Source organism: Stegostoma tigrinum, chromosome 11 (genome assembly GCF_030684315.1).
Source record: "Stegostoma tigrinum isolate sSteTig4 chromosome 11, sSteTig4.hap1, whole genome shotgun sequence".
Classification (NCBI taxonomy): domain Eukaryota; kingdom Metazoa; phylum Chordata; class Chondrichthyes; order Orectolobiformes; family Stegostomatidae; genus Stegostoma; species Stegostoma tigrinum.
In genome coordinates this window covers 8,700,203-8,715,790 of record NC_081364.1, presented here as the reverse complement: position 1 = coordinate 8,715,790, position 15,588 = coordinate 8,700,203, and the positions used below count along the sequence as shown (strand labels likewise).

The following is a 15,588-nucleotide window of genomic DNA, read 5'->3' as shown; positions in this document are numbered from 1 at the left end:
ATTAAGGTGAATCCAAAGAGATTGTTCAAATATATTAAAGGAAAAAAGAAAGAGAGAGAGAATAGGACCCCTCAAGGGCCAAAGTAGACATGTTTGTGTGGAACTGTAGAAGATGGAGAAAGACATGAAGACTTGGGAACTTGGGGAAGTTAGTGGCAATATCTTGGCAATGTCGATATCACAGTAGAGGAGGTGTTGGAAGTATTAGAATATATGAAGGTGGATAAATCTCCTGGCGCTGATCAGGTGCACAAAAACCCTACAAAAGGCGTCATTGTTAGCCACTGGTGAGGTCCGGGAAGACTAGATGGTAGTGAATATTGTCCTCTTATTCAAGAAGGGCTGCAAAGAAAAACCTGGGAATTATAGACCAGTGAGCTTAACATCTGTAGTGGTTAAGTTACTTGAGAAGATTCTGACGGGTAAGGTATGCATTTAGAAAGACAGGGCTTGATTGGGATTGGTCAGCATTGCTTCATGCATAGGAGATTCTGCCTCACAAATTTGTTAGAGTTCTTTGATGAAGTGACCAGGAACGTTAATGAAGGCAGGATGTACATGTAGTCTGTATGGATTTCAATAAGGCCTTTGATAAGGTTCCAGGGTTGGCTGTTCTGGAAGATTAGATTGCATGGAATCTAGGGATAGCTGGCAAATTGGATACATAGTTGGCTTGTTGGTAGGAAGCTGTAATAGTGGAGAGTAATAGTGGAGGGATGCTTGTTGGTTTGGAGGCCTATGACTTGTGCCGTGCCTCGGGTCGGTGCTGGGCCCAGTGCAGTTTATTATCTATAGCAATGATTTGGATGAGAATGCTTAGGCGTGATTAGTAAGTTTGCAGATGACACAAAATAGGCAGAATCATGGACAGTGAAGAAGGTTATGAGAAATTGTTGCAGGATCTTGACCAGCTGGGGAATTGGGCTGAGAAATGGCAAATGGAGTTTAAGATATATAAGTGAGGTGATAATGGGAACTGCAGATGCTGGAGAATCCAAGATAACAAAGTGTGGAGCTGGATGAACACAGCAGGCCAAGCAGCATCTCAAGAGCACAAAAGCTGACGTTTTCGGCCTAGACCCTTCATTAGAGAGGGGGATGGGGAGAGGGAACTGGAATAAATAGGGAGAGAGGGGGAGGCGGACCGATGATGGAGAGAAAACAAAATAGGTAGAGAGGAGAGTATAGGTGAGGAGGTACGGGGTGGGGGGGGGGGGGGGGGCGGGATAGGTCAGTCCAGGGAAGATGGACAGGTCAAGGAGGCGGGATGAGGTGGTAGGTAGGAAATGGAGGTGCGGCTTGAGGTGGGAGGAAGGGATGGGTGAGAGGAAGAATAGGTTAGGGAAGCAGAAACAGACTGGGCTGGTTTTGGGATGCGGTGGGGGGAGGGGATGAGCTGGGCTGGTTTTGTGATGCAGCGGGGGGAGGGGAAGAACTGGGCTGGTTTTGGGATGCAATGGGGGAAGGGGAGATTTTGAAGCTTGTGAAGTCCACATTGATACCATTGGGCTGCAGGGTTCCCAAGCGGAATATGAGTTGCTGTTCCTGCAACCTTTGGGTGGCATCATTGTGGCACTGCAGGAGGCCCATGATGGACATGTCGTCTGAGGAATGGGAATGGGAGTGGGAGTTGAAATGGTTCTCGACTGGGAGGTGCAGTTTGTTGCGAACTGAGTGGAGGTGTTCTGCAAAGCGGTCCCCAAGCCTCCGCTTGGTTTCCCCCCTACCTTCTCACCTATACTCTCCTCTCTACCTATCTTGTTTTCTCTCCATCTTAGGTCCGCCTCCCTCCCTCCCTATTTATTCCAGTTCCCTCTCCCCATCCCCCCTCTCTGATGAAGGGTCTAGGCCCGAAACATCAGCTTTTGTGCTCCTGAGATGCTGCTTGGCCTACTGTGTTCATCCAGCTCCACACTTTGTTATCTTATAAGTGTGAGGTGTTGCATTTTGGAATGTCAAACCAAAGTAGGGATTTCATGGTGAATGGTAGGACCTTGGAGTTCAGGTGCACAGTTCTCTGAAATTGGAGTCACAGATAGACAGGGTTTATGACACACTGGCCTTCATCAGTCAGAGCATTGAGAACAGAGTTGAGAAGTTATCTTGCAGTTATACAGGATGTTGGTAAGGCTGCACTCGGGATAGTGTTCAGTTTTTGTCACTTTGCTGTAGGAAAGATGTTATTAAATTGGAAAGAGTGCAAAAGAAATTTACAAGGATGTTGCCAGGACTCAAGGGACTGAGTTATAAGGAAAGATTAGACAAGCTAGGACTTTTTTCTTTAGAGCATAGGAGACTGAGGGGGCATCTTATAGAAGTGTATAAGATCATGAGAGGCATGGATAGGGTGAATGCATTCAGGCATTCACAGGGTTAGGGAATCGAGGGCTAGAGGGCATCAGTTCAAATTAAGAGGGGGAAGAATACATGGGAAACTGGTGGTACGCATATGGAGTAAGCTGACAGCGAAAGCAGTTGAGGCGGGTACATTAACAACATTTAAAAGGCATTTGGATAATTACATGGAGAGAAAAAGTTTAGAAGGATGTGTGCCAAGTGCAGGGAAATAGGGCTAGCATGGGACATTTTGGTCAGCTTGGACCTGTTTGGGCCGAAGGGGCTGTCTCCGTGCTCTAGGACTCGATGGCTGTGCTGGAAGTAAGCCGTACCATGACTGAACTGGGCTGTGGGGATGGGTAAAAGACATGGAGAGACTGCTCAGGTTCTAAAATTATTGAACTCAAGATAGAGTACTGAAACTGCAAGGCCCCAAAGGGATGTGATTGCATTGGAAGCAAGATTGACCTATTATACAAAAATGGATGAATTTTTATTCAAAACTATACAAAAAAGTACAAAATATAAGGAATGTAGGTTAGGTTATTTTATTTTTGGATTAGGATTAATCCACAGCACAACATCATGGGCCGAAGGGCCTGTACTGTGCTGTACTTTTCTATGTTCTATATACAAAACGTACAAAAATACAACACCTATTATACAAAAAAATTCTGTATGCTATACATCTGAAACAAATGGAAACTGAAATTGTTAGACGTTCGTGAGGCCTCATTTGGAGTATTGCGTACAGTTCTGGTCACCCTGCTATGGGAAGGATATTATTAACTTGGGGAGGGTTCAGAGAAAATTTACCAGGATGTTGCTGGGACTAGACGGTTTGAGTTATAAGGAGCGGCTGGATAGGCTGGGACTTTTCTCATTGGAGCAAAGGAGGTTGAGAGGTGACCTCATTGAGGCTTATAAAATTATGAGGGTCATAGATAAGGTGAATAGCATAGATCTTTTCTATAAGGTGGGGGAGTTCAATAAGGGGGCACATTTTTAAGTTGACATGAGAAAAATTTAACAGGGACCTGAGGTGCAACGTTTTTGTACAGAGCATGGTCTGTATGTGAAATGAATTGCCAGAGGAAGTTATAGATGTAGGTTCAGTTAAAACACTCAAAGACATTTGGCTAGGTACTTGTATAGGAAAGGTTTAGAGGGATATGGGCCAAATGCAGGCAAGTGAGACTAGTTTCATTTGGGAAACTTGGTCGGCATGAACAAGTTGGTCTGAAAGGTCTCTTTCCATGCTGTAACGGTACCTAAAAGGGTGGTAGAGGTGGGAGCCTTCAAGACTTTTAAGAATCATATAAAAAGAGCACTTGAGGTGTCATAACATAGAAAGGCTATGGGTGAAATGCTGGGAAATGTAATTAGAGTAGTCAGGTTCTTGATGTCTGGCATGAAATGATGAGCCAAAGGATCTCTTTCTGTGCTTTAGAAAGGCTAAATTTTCAGTCAGCTTATTCAGATATGTTATGATATAACTCTGAAGAAAGTTGGACTTGAACTGAGACCTCCTGGTCCAAGGGTAGGGATGCTACCATTTGCATATTTAAATTTGCATTCAAGAAGACATTAGATGTTTCTTTAAACAGAAACAAAATTATGAAGAAAAGGCAATTGATTGGCATAAGAGTTGGCATGATGGCCTAACATGGTCTGCAATGATTCTGTGATAGTACCGAAGCTGGAAAGCTTGAATAGCAGCAGAAAACTACTGGAAATACCCAGCAGGTTATGCTAGCAGTATTAGGGTGACAAAATAAATAAGATCAGATATTTTGAAAGTTAAAGCCTTGATACATTAAAAAGCTTCATTAATGCAGGTCTCAGTGGTGATTGATATAGTGGATGAGGAATGGTGGGAGTTTTGGGGATGGGCCAGTTAAAGGAGGGAGATCATGTGCTACCATCCCCTGGAAAATGTCCAAATAGAGTTAGCAACACTATTCCATAGAACATTTTGCCATCAGAAATAGAACACTCATTAAATGGCATTGACGACTGTCTTCAGTTTGCCAGAGGGGAGGGATGGGTATTTGCAGGACGACAGTTGACACAGATTTTCCCAAATTCTGGCCCAGTTTATGTTTAACCCAAAGGAAAAAGGTGGAAACTGGGATAGTTGAACTGTTTTTAGGAAATTTTCAGGTTTCTAGCACAGGTAACAAAAAAAAAGTCATTTCCTGGTACAACCTGGACGCCTGGTGACCTTGAAAGAGGACACTGCTTTTCAATTCATGTTTAAATTGCTGTCACTTCACTTCCAGAATACCTGACTTGAAGAAGTTCTGCTTTTGCCTCTGGAATTCCCTGAACCATGACAAGTTTCCCTTATCTTCAACATTGCTAACTTTTCCCAGTTTTTCCAGACTTAAAATGTTTCTCTCCCAAGATGCTGGCGTAGCCTGTTGACTGTTTCCAATATTTCCTCCTTTTTTTTTATTTCACACCCTTTTAAGCCCCTGATCTTGGATCTGCACAGGGAAAGGGAAAAAAAATGCATTTCTACAGCAACATATAATATTTTATTATAAGATAATACGTATTATATCCGACCAGCAGCAATGAGATAAATGACCAGATAATTTGTTGTTTCTTTGTGATGCTAAGGGGAAACCATTAGCCAGAACACCAGGGTAGTGAAAATAACAAGGTGTAGAGCTGGATGAGCACAGCAGGCCAAGCAGCATTACAGGAGCAGGAAAACTTGACGTTTTGGGCCTAGACCCCTGAAACATTAAGCTTTCCTGCTCCTGTGATGCTGCTTGGCCTGCTGTGTTCATCTAGCTCTACACCTTGCTATCTCAGATTCTCCAGCATCTGCAGTTCCTACTATCTCTGAACCAGGGTAGTAAAGTTTGTTCTAATGCAAACATCTTTTTAGGTTCTTCCCCTCCTCTGTGTAACCGCAGGAAAATAGCTGCCAAAATAAAAGCTTTTTACCTGAGAAAAACAAGTCTAACTGTGTTTGTATTTTCTAGGTACTAGCTTGTTACTGTAAACGTCAATAGTGATTCAGGAACTAAGATCTCAAAATAACTGTACGGGCATATTTCATAGAGACGTAGTCTTAGAGTCAAACAGCATTGAAACAGGCTCTTTGGTCCAACTTGTCCATGCCGACAATAACCCCAAACTAAATCGCCTGTGCTTGCCCCTATCACTCCAAACATTTCTTATTCATGTACTTATCTAAATGCCTTTTAGAAGTTGTAACCGTACCTGCGTGCATCAGTTTCTCTGGAATTTCATTCCACGAACAAACCACTCTCTTGTGTAAAAAAAGTTGCCCCTTATGTCTTTTTTGAATCTTTCTTCTCTCACCTTAATATATGACCTCTAGTCTTGAAATCCCCCACCCTAGGGAAAATACATCTGCCATTCACCTTATTTATATGGGTCATTATTTTGTAAACTTCGATGAGGTCACTTCCTAACTCCAACATTCTAGTGAAAGAAATCCCAGCTTATCCAGTCTGTCCTCATAACGCAACCTCCATTCCTAACAACGTTGTAGTAAATCTGAACTGAACTCTTTCCTGCTCAATATCCTTCCTATAACAGGGATACCAAACTAGACATAGTATTCTGGAACAGGCCTTACCGATGTCCTGTACAATCTCAACACAACGTCTCAACTCCCATAATCAAAGGTCTGAGCAATGAGGCAAGCATGTTACACACTTTCTTAACCACACTATGTATATGTGATGCAAACTTCAAAGAAGTATGTGCATGAACCCCTAGGACTCTCTGTTCTAAGACACTGCCCAAGACCCTACCTTTAACTGTACAAAACTTGTCTGTGTTGTTTTGCCAAAATGAAATACCTCGCATTTATCCAAATTAAACTCCCACTGGCCACTCTTCAGCCCATTTACCCAGATGATCAAGATTTTTCTGTAATCTATATAATCTTCTTCACTGTCCACTATATCACCAATTTTGCTGTCATCTGCAAACTGACTAACCATGCTTTCTATATTCTCATCTAAATAATTTATATATATAATAGACAAAAGTGGATCCAGCATTGATCCCTGTAGAACGCTGCTGGTCACAGGTCTCCAGTTCAAAAAACAACTCTCCAATGTCATTCTCTAGTCTTTAGCCGTTAAGCCAATTTTTTATCCAATTGGCGAACTCACCCTGAATCCCAGGTATCTAACTTTACTAATTAATCTACCATGTGGAATTTTGTCAAAGACTTTACTAAAGTCCAAGTTAATAAAGTTTACCTAAGACCAAGTAAACAAAGTCTACCAAAGACCATGAGAATTAGGTACAAAGTTAAAGAGGAAAAGAAATTGCTGGGCTACAGGCAAAGAGCAGTGAATTGGAACAATTGGATAGCACTTTTACAGATATAATAGGATGGATGGTCTTCCTTTGTGTTGATTCTTGGAGGAATGTTCGATTGGATGGGAATAGCTATCCAAGCAGCAGCCAGTACCTTTGGGAGAAGGGAAGAAAAGTGAAATTAGTGAAAAAAAGTGAAAAACAACCTCTCAAAGTGATACCTAGAAATGAAGATGTCAGCATTTGTGCCATTTGATCAGAGCTGAAAGTCTAAAGGATCCCTCCTGGACAGCAATGTCGGCGACAGCAGAAGAGGGTTGACCATGGCATAGTTGGATGATGGATGTCACAGAGTAGCCACAGTGAATATGTAGGGAGGCATGAGACAGACAAGTATGTTATACAATGGCAGCAGATCTCCTAGTATACTATAAACAGCAGACTATAATTTTAAAAGTATGATAATTTTGGAATGGCATCATGCACGACACCAGACTTGGTGGGCTGAAGGGCATGCTCCTGTGTTATACTGTTCTGTTTTCCACAAGTAATGGAGGGACTTAGGTTACACTGGGATTGCTTTTCAGTTCCACAGGTGGGGACAGAATATAAGTGCAACTTCAAATGGAAAGAACAGAAAAGGTCGTTCTTCACTGGACTGTTTGAAATCAGGGCAGGGCTTCTTGATGACTTGATCATGAAGACTTTCAAGAAGGATGAAGATATAGTTCTTGGGGCTAAAGGGATCAGAGGATGTAGGGAGAAAGTGGGAACAGTGGACTGAGTTGGATGATCGGGCCGCATCATATTGAATGGCAGAGCAGGCTCAAAGGGCCAATTGGCCGACTCCTGCTCCTATATTCTATGTTTCTAGACTTGGAGTGACCTAGGGCACAAGAAAAATTACACTGTGGACATCCAAATATTGGGAAGGTAATGAGTTTAAATTGCAGATGTGAGCGATAACAGAGGAGGAGACCTGTTCATCTAGTCTGTGTCGAAATATTCCAATATTTTGTGAACAAAATTCACTTTAACCCATCCAGACATCATTTGAAATGGATGAATCAGGAATTCCAAAGATAAAGAAATGCCAAAATATTCCAATATATTCTTTTAGGACCAAGAATATTTGTTAATGTATGTACTTAAGACTTTTCTTTTGCGTGTTACTTAGCAGCAGCGGCAGCATACTGCAAACTGGAATACCCTGATGTACGACATTTAAAAAAAATATTCTCCCTCCATTGTATTGATAGGTCTTGTGATCGAAACTGGTCGACTTGCATCTTGCTGTTTTGTGTTTTTCTGCCAATACCTGCATCCTCCACCCATCATCAGTCATGGGATAATGCTTCATTTTGGTTATTTCCATTTTCTCTTGTGAATAGTTGTTCGCCACCTCACTGCCTTGTTTGAGCCTGTGTTGAGGTCTGACCTCAGATACTCATCATGACAAAACTGCATTCATAATAATGCCTGCCTCTGTCCTTGTTTCAGTCTGGTCACTGCTGAAACCCTCATTCATGCCAATTCCACCTCAACTCAAACTATTTCAATGGTCTTCTAGCTGGCCTTCCCATCCTGTGTAAACATAAGCTCTTTCAAAGCTCAACTTTTGTTCTGTTCCACATCAAGGGCTGTTCACGCTCATACCATCCTGCATCTACATTGGACTCTTCTATCTCTTTAATGCCTCAATATTTAACATTTGATCCTTGTTCTTTAAATTGCTTTATGGCCACATCTCAGTAAGCCCCTGCAACCCTAACAGGTTCCACCTATATTTTCCATGCTTCCAATCTGGCTTTTTCTGGTGGCAACTAGTTCAGATGGCTAGACGGCTGGTGTGTGATTTTGAATGATGCCGACAGCATGGGTTTTGATCTCTATTTCGGCCTAGGTGGACAAGGGGTCTGCTTCCTCGCCCTTGACTGTGTTAAAACTGTAGCATAGTGACAACCGTATAACCATGTCAAATATTTTAAAAACGCATCTGATTCACAAATGTCCTTCAGAGAAGAAGGTCTGCCACCCTTTCCTGGTCTGTTATACATGTGACTCCAGACCTGCAGGTATGTGGCTGACTTTAAACTGCCTTCTAAGCAGTTAAGGATGGGCAATAAATGCTGGCCTAGCTAGTGATACCCACATCCTGCGAATGTAAAAAATAATAACACTTCCTTACAGACTGAATCTCTGGTGTTTTCTCCACAGAATTTTAAAAATGCTGAATCCTAAATTCTTTCTAGACTGAAAGCAAAGCATATCAATTTTACCTGTTGTAAACCCAACTGAATAAACATCCTTTCATTAAAGCCAAAAGACTGTAGTCACTTGCTTCTGACAAAATGCAGGATTCTTTTAGAAGGACAAAAATAACAATTTTGATTTGAAGAAAATCCTTCACAGAAGTAATCAATACCCCTCACTCTACTCTGAAATTTAAATTTCAAAAATGATAGTAACATATATGAATTTTACACCCTTCACAAAATTCAATAACATGCTGCTTAATTATTTCTATTTAATTGAAGGAAGTGATATCAATATTGAAGAAGGGAAATGATTCTCTGCCAGTTTCATTTACTTCATTTTGTGTGACTGCAGTTTTTCTCTTCCTGCTATGCTTCAACATCAGGACATGCTGTTAATCTTTGCTAAAATTTCAGGTCAGTACCTAGGGGCTGCTGGATGCTGGTCCCATTCCTAGGAGGAGGGTCCACTACCACAAATTTGTAATCATGCTTAGAGGCAGACACGGGGCAATTCTTGGCTACCAGACTCTTCTTTTATTCAGCCATATATATTCCATATAGAGCAGGAAGTGTTTCCAGCATGACCATCTTAAAGCAAGACATCTAACATACTGTATGTCCTGTGACCTAACAAAAGTTACTGTTAGTGAGGTTATTAGCTATCCTATCAGTAGCTTCTTCCCTTATTCTACATTCTGTCAGATGGCTGAGGAAGATTCACGTGATGCTTTTTTCAAGAAGGGTAAGACAGCGATCTCTGATATCTTGGCCAACATTTATCCCTAAGTCAACCTCACAAAAACGGGGTATCTGGCCATTACCAAATCGCTGTTTGCAAGAGCACAAATGCGCTGACTCATTTCCCAGATAACATCAAGCACTGAACTTCAAAAAGCACTTCAATGTGCACCTAATACGGCCGTGAAAAGTGCTATGTAAATGCAAGCCTTTCTTTACCAGCAAAGAGTCGATTTTGTTTGCGTGGGAGCCAGGATGAGAATGAGGGCAAGTTCTGGAAACTTGTTTGATCATTCTGTGGAACTGGTGATGTTTTTCAGAACTTCTGACATTGGAGATTGTATTGGGAATAGAGTTCATAATGATAGTTTCTAATACCAGGAACCTTCCAAAATGTTCATTCTTATTTAAACTGTAAAGGCTTTATGGTTTGATGACCTGCTATATTTTTCTCATTGTATGATTTCTTATCAATGATGTGCAAATTTTAATTTAAACATTTTAAAACCAGTATACTGAACCTTGGAGATAGCAAGAACTGCAGATGCTGGAGTCAAAGTCAACATAGTGTGGAGCTGGAGGAACTGGAGATTTGTGATGCATTTCTGCAAAATTAGCTATTTAAAATATCCAGTTGGCAAGTTTTTATACTTATGTCAAATTGGCTTAGTTGTGAAGCCTTTTCTGACCAGTTGCATCTTAGTAATTTGATCTGAATACACTGTTGTTAAAATCAATCCACGGATTTTTTTGGGTTAAACTTCCTTACACTAACAAAATATTAAAACTGCGGTGTTCAGTCAAATTGGCATTAACTCCTGTTCCACAACTGCCAGTGGTCCTTTGCAAAGCTGCAAATTTTCTTGAAAATATTTGTGAGAGGTGCGCACACCTTCCAAAGCCATTTTAATGTCTTTGAACTAAAAAGACTACATGTCAAAGTGACCTTGGCAGCTGAGATGACATTTTGAACATTCTACCTTTGCAGACCCCTGCAATGAAAGTCACTTGAAAGGCAACCCATTTAAGATATTCAAATTAGTTTGTGCAAGGCCAAGCAATGTCTGGGTGGAACATCTTGCAAATGATCTGGCCAATCAGCTGAACTTGTGTTGGAACAAACAACCTTTGGCAAGAATTCATCATATGCTTGAAAGCCAAATGTGCTGGAGACATAGCAATGTGTAATAACCTGTTGGAATATGTTTAGGCAAATACGTCACGAGGATAATTTCAATGACACTGTGAATACAGGCACACTAGTTGCCAATAAGCCTACGAACATTGCGACAACTTGGCACCCATGTTAAAGAAATGTTTTATCTGACAAAGTAGACTAACTCCAATGTGTACAGAAACCAGTTGTTCTTGAGTATATTTTATTGCCAATTATATGCTATTTATCAGGTTTTGTGTTCAGGTCTGCTGTAAATATCTACTCTAGTTCAGTGGTGCCAGTTGCTTCTTATGAAGAGGAGAAATTTGGCAAGGAGGAATCAGGTTTAATCAAATATGAACTCTCCAGTGTCCTTTACATTCTTTGGTGCGTTTGTTATTTAAGTTTCTCTGCTCCCACAAAGCTCTGCCCAAACCTGCATGTTGAAGTCAAACTTAGGAATTTCCTCGTCTGCATGATTCACAGTAGTTATCAGTTGATCTGACTACAGAGCATTTCTCTGGACATTGGTAGGTTTATAAATTGACATCTGTAAAAGAAATGCGATCTGTTTCTCTCACCCCACCCACTCCTGGCCATGGTTAATTATTTGAGAAAATTGTGCACCCAATTTACGATGAGCTGAGATAGTAGGAACTGCAGATACTGGGGAATCTGAGATGACAAGGTGTAGAGCTGGATGAACACAGCAGGCCAAGCAGCATTAGAGGAGCAGGATACTGATATGAATTTGATGAATTTCTTTGATATCAAAATTTTTCATTCAAATTCACTGTAAATAATTACTGCAAAAATGCATTTTATTGTTGTATACAAATTTAATTTATAATAGCAACATTATTATAGCCACAATTTGTTAATCCTCAAAGGAATATTCTCACATGCCAATAATGGAACAGGTTCACAATTACACCTACATTCTGGTTGGTAAACTGGAGCCAGAACCAAGAGACTGAAATTCAGAACTCCTGTATAAATCATGTATACTGTTTCACTGTGATTTGAAAAGTGGTTTATATTTTATTCCTTTAAGAACACCCATAATTAATAACTTTTAAAAGAAGCAATCTCTCACTAGTTAAATGTTCATTATTTTTCTCCCTTTGAGTCCTACAGAAATGGATTACTTCAAAGCAAATCCAATTGATTTCAAACTTCAAAATTAATAACCGAAAGAACTGCATATCTAGAAAATCAGAAACAAAAACACAAATTGCAGCAGCAAAGCTCAGCAGGTCTGGCAGCATCTGTGGAGAGAAGTCAAATTTAACTTTTCGGGTCCAGTGACCCTTCCTCAGAACTCTCATATTTCACCACAGATGCTGCCACACCCACTGACCTTTTCCAGCAATTTCTGATTTTGCTTCAAATCAATATTGGTCTTTTTCCCTTTGATTTTTAAGATTATTTTTCCTTCACAACCAGCATTTATTGCCCATCCCTGCCTTTCTGAACCACTTTAGGTCATGGTGGTTAGGTACACCTACTGTGCTATTGGATGGAAGTCCAAGATTTTGACCAGCAACAGTGAAGGAATGGTGCTATATTTCCAAGTTAGGATGGTAAGTGGTTAGAAGGAAACTTCCAGGTAATCTTTCTCCATGCATCTGCTTCCCTTCTCCTTCTCGGTGGTAAATATCATTGTTGTAGGTAGAATTTTATGCTTAGAATTCAATCATTTTTAAACATAGGAATAGGAGGAGGCCATCTAGCCACTCAAGCCTATTCTGACATCTAAACAGATCATGGCTGATCTCTGACTTAACTCTATTAATCTGTCTTTGTCCGTTTTTTCCATTTCTTGGAAGAACAGAAATCGATCAAGCTTTGGGGCGGCTCAATGGTTAGCACTCCTGCTGCACCCCACCCGCCCGGGTTTGATTCCACCCTTGTCTGTATGGAGTTTGCACAATCCCTGTGTCCACATGGGTTTCCGTTGAGTTCTCTGTTTTTCTCCCACAGCCTAAAGATGTGCAGGCTAGGTGGATTGGCCATGCTAAATTTCCCATAGTGTCCGAGGTGCGTAAGTTAGGTGGATTAGCCATAGGAAATGCATGGTTACGGGGATGGGTTTGGGTGGAATACCCTTCGGAGGTTTGGTATGGATTTCTTGGGCCAAATGGCCTGTTTCCACACTGTAGGGATTCTATGATTCATGGTCATCATCATTTGTGTGAGGAAGCAATATGTCTCCAAACAAAAAGGAAAATATCCAAACCAGGCCCTGTCTTTTGAATTTCCCAGGATCTTGGGATGCCTAAAGTTCAGTATTGCTTTCTCCATAGAAAGTCGGAAATGTAGATAGTGCAAACTAGATTGGCTGAAGAACTCCTTCTGTAGTAAATGATATAATGATTGTCTGGCACCTCAACAAATCTAAGCTGATTTACTGACCAATCAAAATCTTTCTCCTAAAGAAAGAGTATAAGTTGTGATCATTTGAAATTGTATGCTTTGTATGCCTCACTATGTCTAAACACCCTATGATCTGTATGTCCTTGTATGTTACGATCTGCTGGTACTGCTTGCAACACAAAACTTTTCACTCTACTTAGGTACATGTGACAATAATAAATCAAATCAAATCAAATTTGGCCTTCTTGCGTTTTTCCTGATGAGTGCAAAAGAAAAAGCTTGGGCAACATGACTCTCTAATCAGCAATATACAAGTTCTGGACTACCAAATTATTGTTTGTGAGATACAATATACTAAAGACATTTGATGAAGTATTTCAGTGCATTTGAGATAAATGAACAGGCAGAGGGATTACATGTTGAATAATGACCAAGACACATTGGAAGAGAAATCCTGAGCTTTTACTGCATGGATCCTAAGAAGACGTCAATTCTGTAGTGGGAACAAATGGAACAGTGAGCTGCATTAAGAAAAGAAGAAAATATACATGAATTGGAATTGTATAAGAGCATCACTTCAGTCACCTTGAATGTTGTTAACAACTTTTGGAACCATCACTACCTAGAAATGAAGAATTTGAACTGTAGAAGAATTACTGGAGCAAATGCACAATACAGTGGATGCTGGAAATCTGAAATAAAACGGAAAATGTTACAAATTTTCGAACTGGAAAGAGACAGGAGTTAATGTTTTGGGTCAATGAATTTTCATCAGAAGAATACAAATCTGGCACTTAACCAGGTATAGCATGAACTGTATATTAGGTGGATTAAAAATTGGCTGAGTGCTCTTTGTCAGAAAGGAAAGGATTCTGATTAGAGAGATATGAGAAGTGTAGTCACAGATCAGGACTCTTCAACATTGTTATAAATGATACCACACCCCTGAGTGTTGTGTGCAGATTTGGTCTCCTTATCTGAGTAAAGATGGCTGTAAAGGAAGTACAATGAAAGTTTACCTGACTGATTTATGGGATATAAGGACTGAGGTATGAAGAGAGATTGGATCAGTTAGGACTATATTCATTTGAGTTTAAACAAATCGGTGATGGAGGGGTGGTGTTTCATAGAAATCTAAAATTCTAGCAGGACTGGTCAGGGTAAACAAAAGAAGGATGTTCCCAATGACTGGGGAGTCCAGAACCAGGGGTTTACAGGATAAGGGGTAGGCCATTTATTACTGAGATGGGGAGAAATTGCTTCACCCAGAGAGTGATGAGTCTGTGGAATTCTTTACCACAGCAAGCAATTGAGGCCAAAACATTGAATGTTTTCAAGAAGGACTTAGATATTGTTCTTGGAGCTAAAGAGATCACAAGATACTGATTTTGCTGATCAGTTGTGATCATTTTGAATGGTGGAGAAGGCTTGAAGGGTTGAATGGCTTATCTTGTTCCCATTTACTATAAAGTAAGAGAAACAGAGAACTAGTAGTTACATTTCAATATTTGCTGCTTCTGCAGTTAATACAATGGACGATGTGGAAAAGCTACAGGAGGAGCAAGATTGTTTATTGGGAATTGACAGATGCAGTTTAATATGGAAAATACATTTGGGATAAACGAACAGGCAGAAGGTTTACGTGTTGAATAATGACCAAGACCAACTGGGTTAGAGACCAGGTTCTGTTAGCTAGATCCTCAGAAGATGTCAATTCTATATCTGGCAGGAATTCATGGAAGACTTCCCACTTGCTTGGATGGATGAAACTCCAAGAACACTCAAGGAACTCGCTGCTTTCTAAGACAAAGCAGCCCGCTTGAATAGTTCTCAATCTGCCACCTGAAGTAAGACGCATTGCAACAAACTACCAGGACTACTTTGACAGCGTTCAAAACCAGTAGACGGATGGAACACTTTCGCCTGCAAGTTCCTCACCTGAGCTACACACTCTCTTGATACGGAATAATATTGTCGTTCGTTCACTGTTGTTGTGTCGAATAAGCAGGAGTTCTCTCCCTATACGCATACCTGTGCCAGATGGACTGCAGCTATTTATAAAAGTAGCTTACCACTACCTTTTCAAGGGCAGTTAAGGATGGGAAAGAAGTGCAGTGATGCCCACATACTTTGAAAAGGATAAAAACAACTTGCAGAGCCATTTGAAGGAGACTGTGGGAAGATCTCTCTTCACCACTGTGTCTCCCTCCTGCGCTCCCAGACATGCTGTTGCAATGTCAGAAGAGATCCAGTCTTCAATTTTAATTTGCTCCCTGCTGTATGATATGAGCCAGTGTGAGCAAAGCTTTGGACTTGACCGTTCAAGCAGAAATATCATACCAGGTGCTGACTCCACCCCTGCAGCTGAAAAGGAGGCACCTAACTTTCTTTGCCTCAATGTTAATTTAG

General features: G+C 40.8%; 2 long non-coding RNA genes across 2 annotated transcripts in view; one reads left to right on the top strand and one right to left on the bottom strand.

Annotated features, from left to right (window-relative positions):
• Window positions 1-15,588, top strand: part of LOC125460466 (uncharacterized) — a 106,095-nt gene that overhangs the window by 5,499 nt on the left and 85,008 nt on the right. The gene's annotated exons all lie outside the window — the stretch shown is intronic.
• Window positions 11,662-15,588, bottom strand: part of LOC125460465 (uncharacterized) — a 38,423-nt gene continuing 34,496 nt past the window's right edge. Inside the window, exons 3-4 of the long non-coding RNA XR_007249264.2 lie at window positions 13,765-13,871; window positions 11,662-13,672 (exon numbers count right to left, since the gene is read on the bottom strand). This is a non-coding gene — a long non-coding RNA (uncharacterized LOC125460465). The remainder of the gene's footprint in view (window positions 13,673-13,764; window positions 13,872-15,588) is intronic.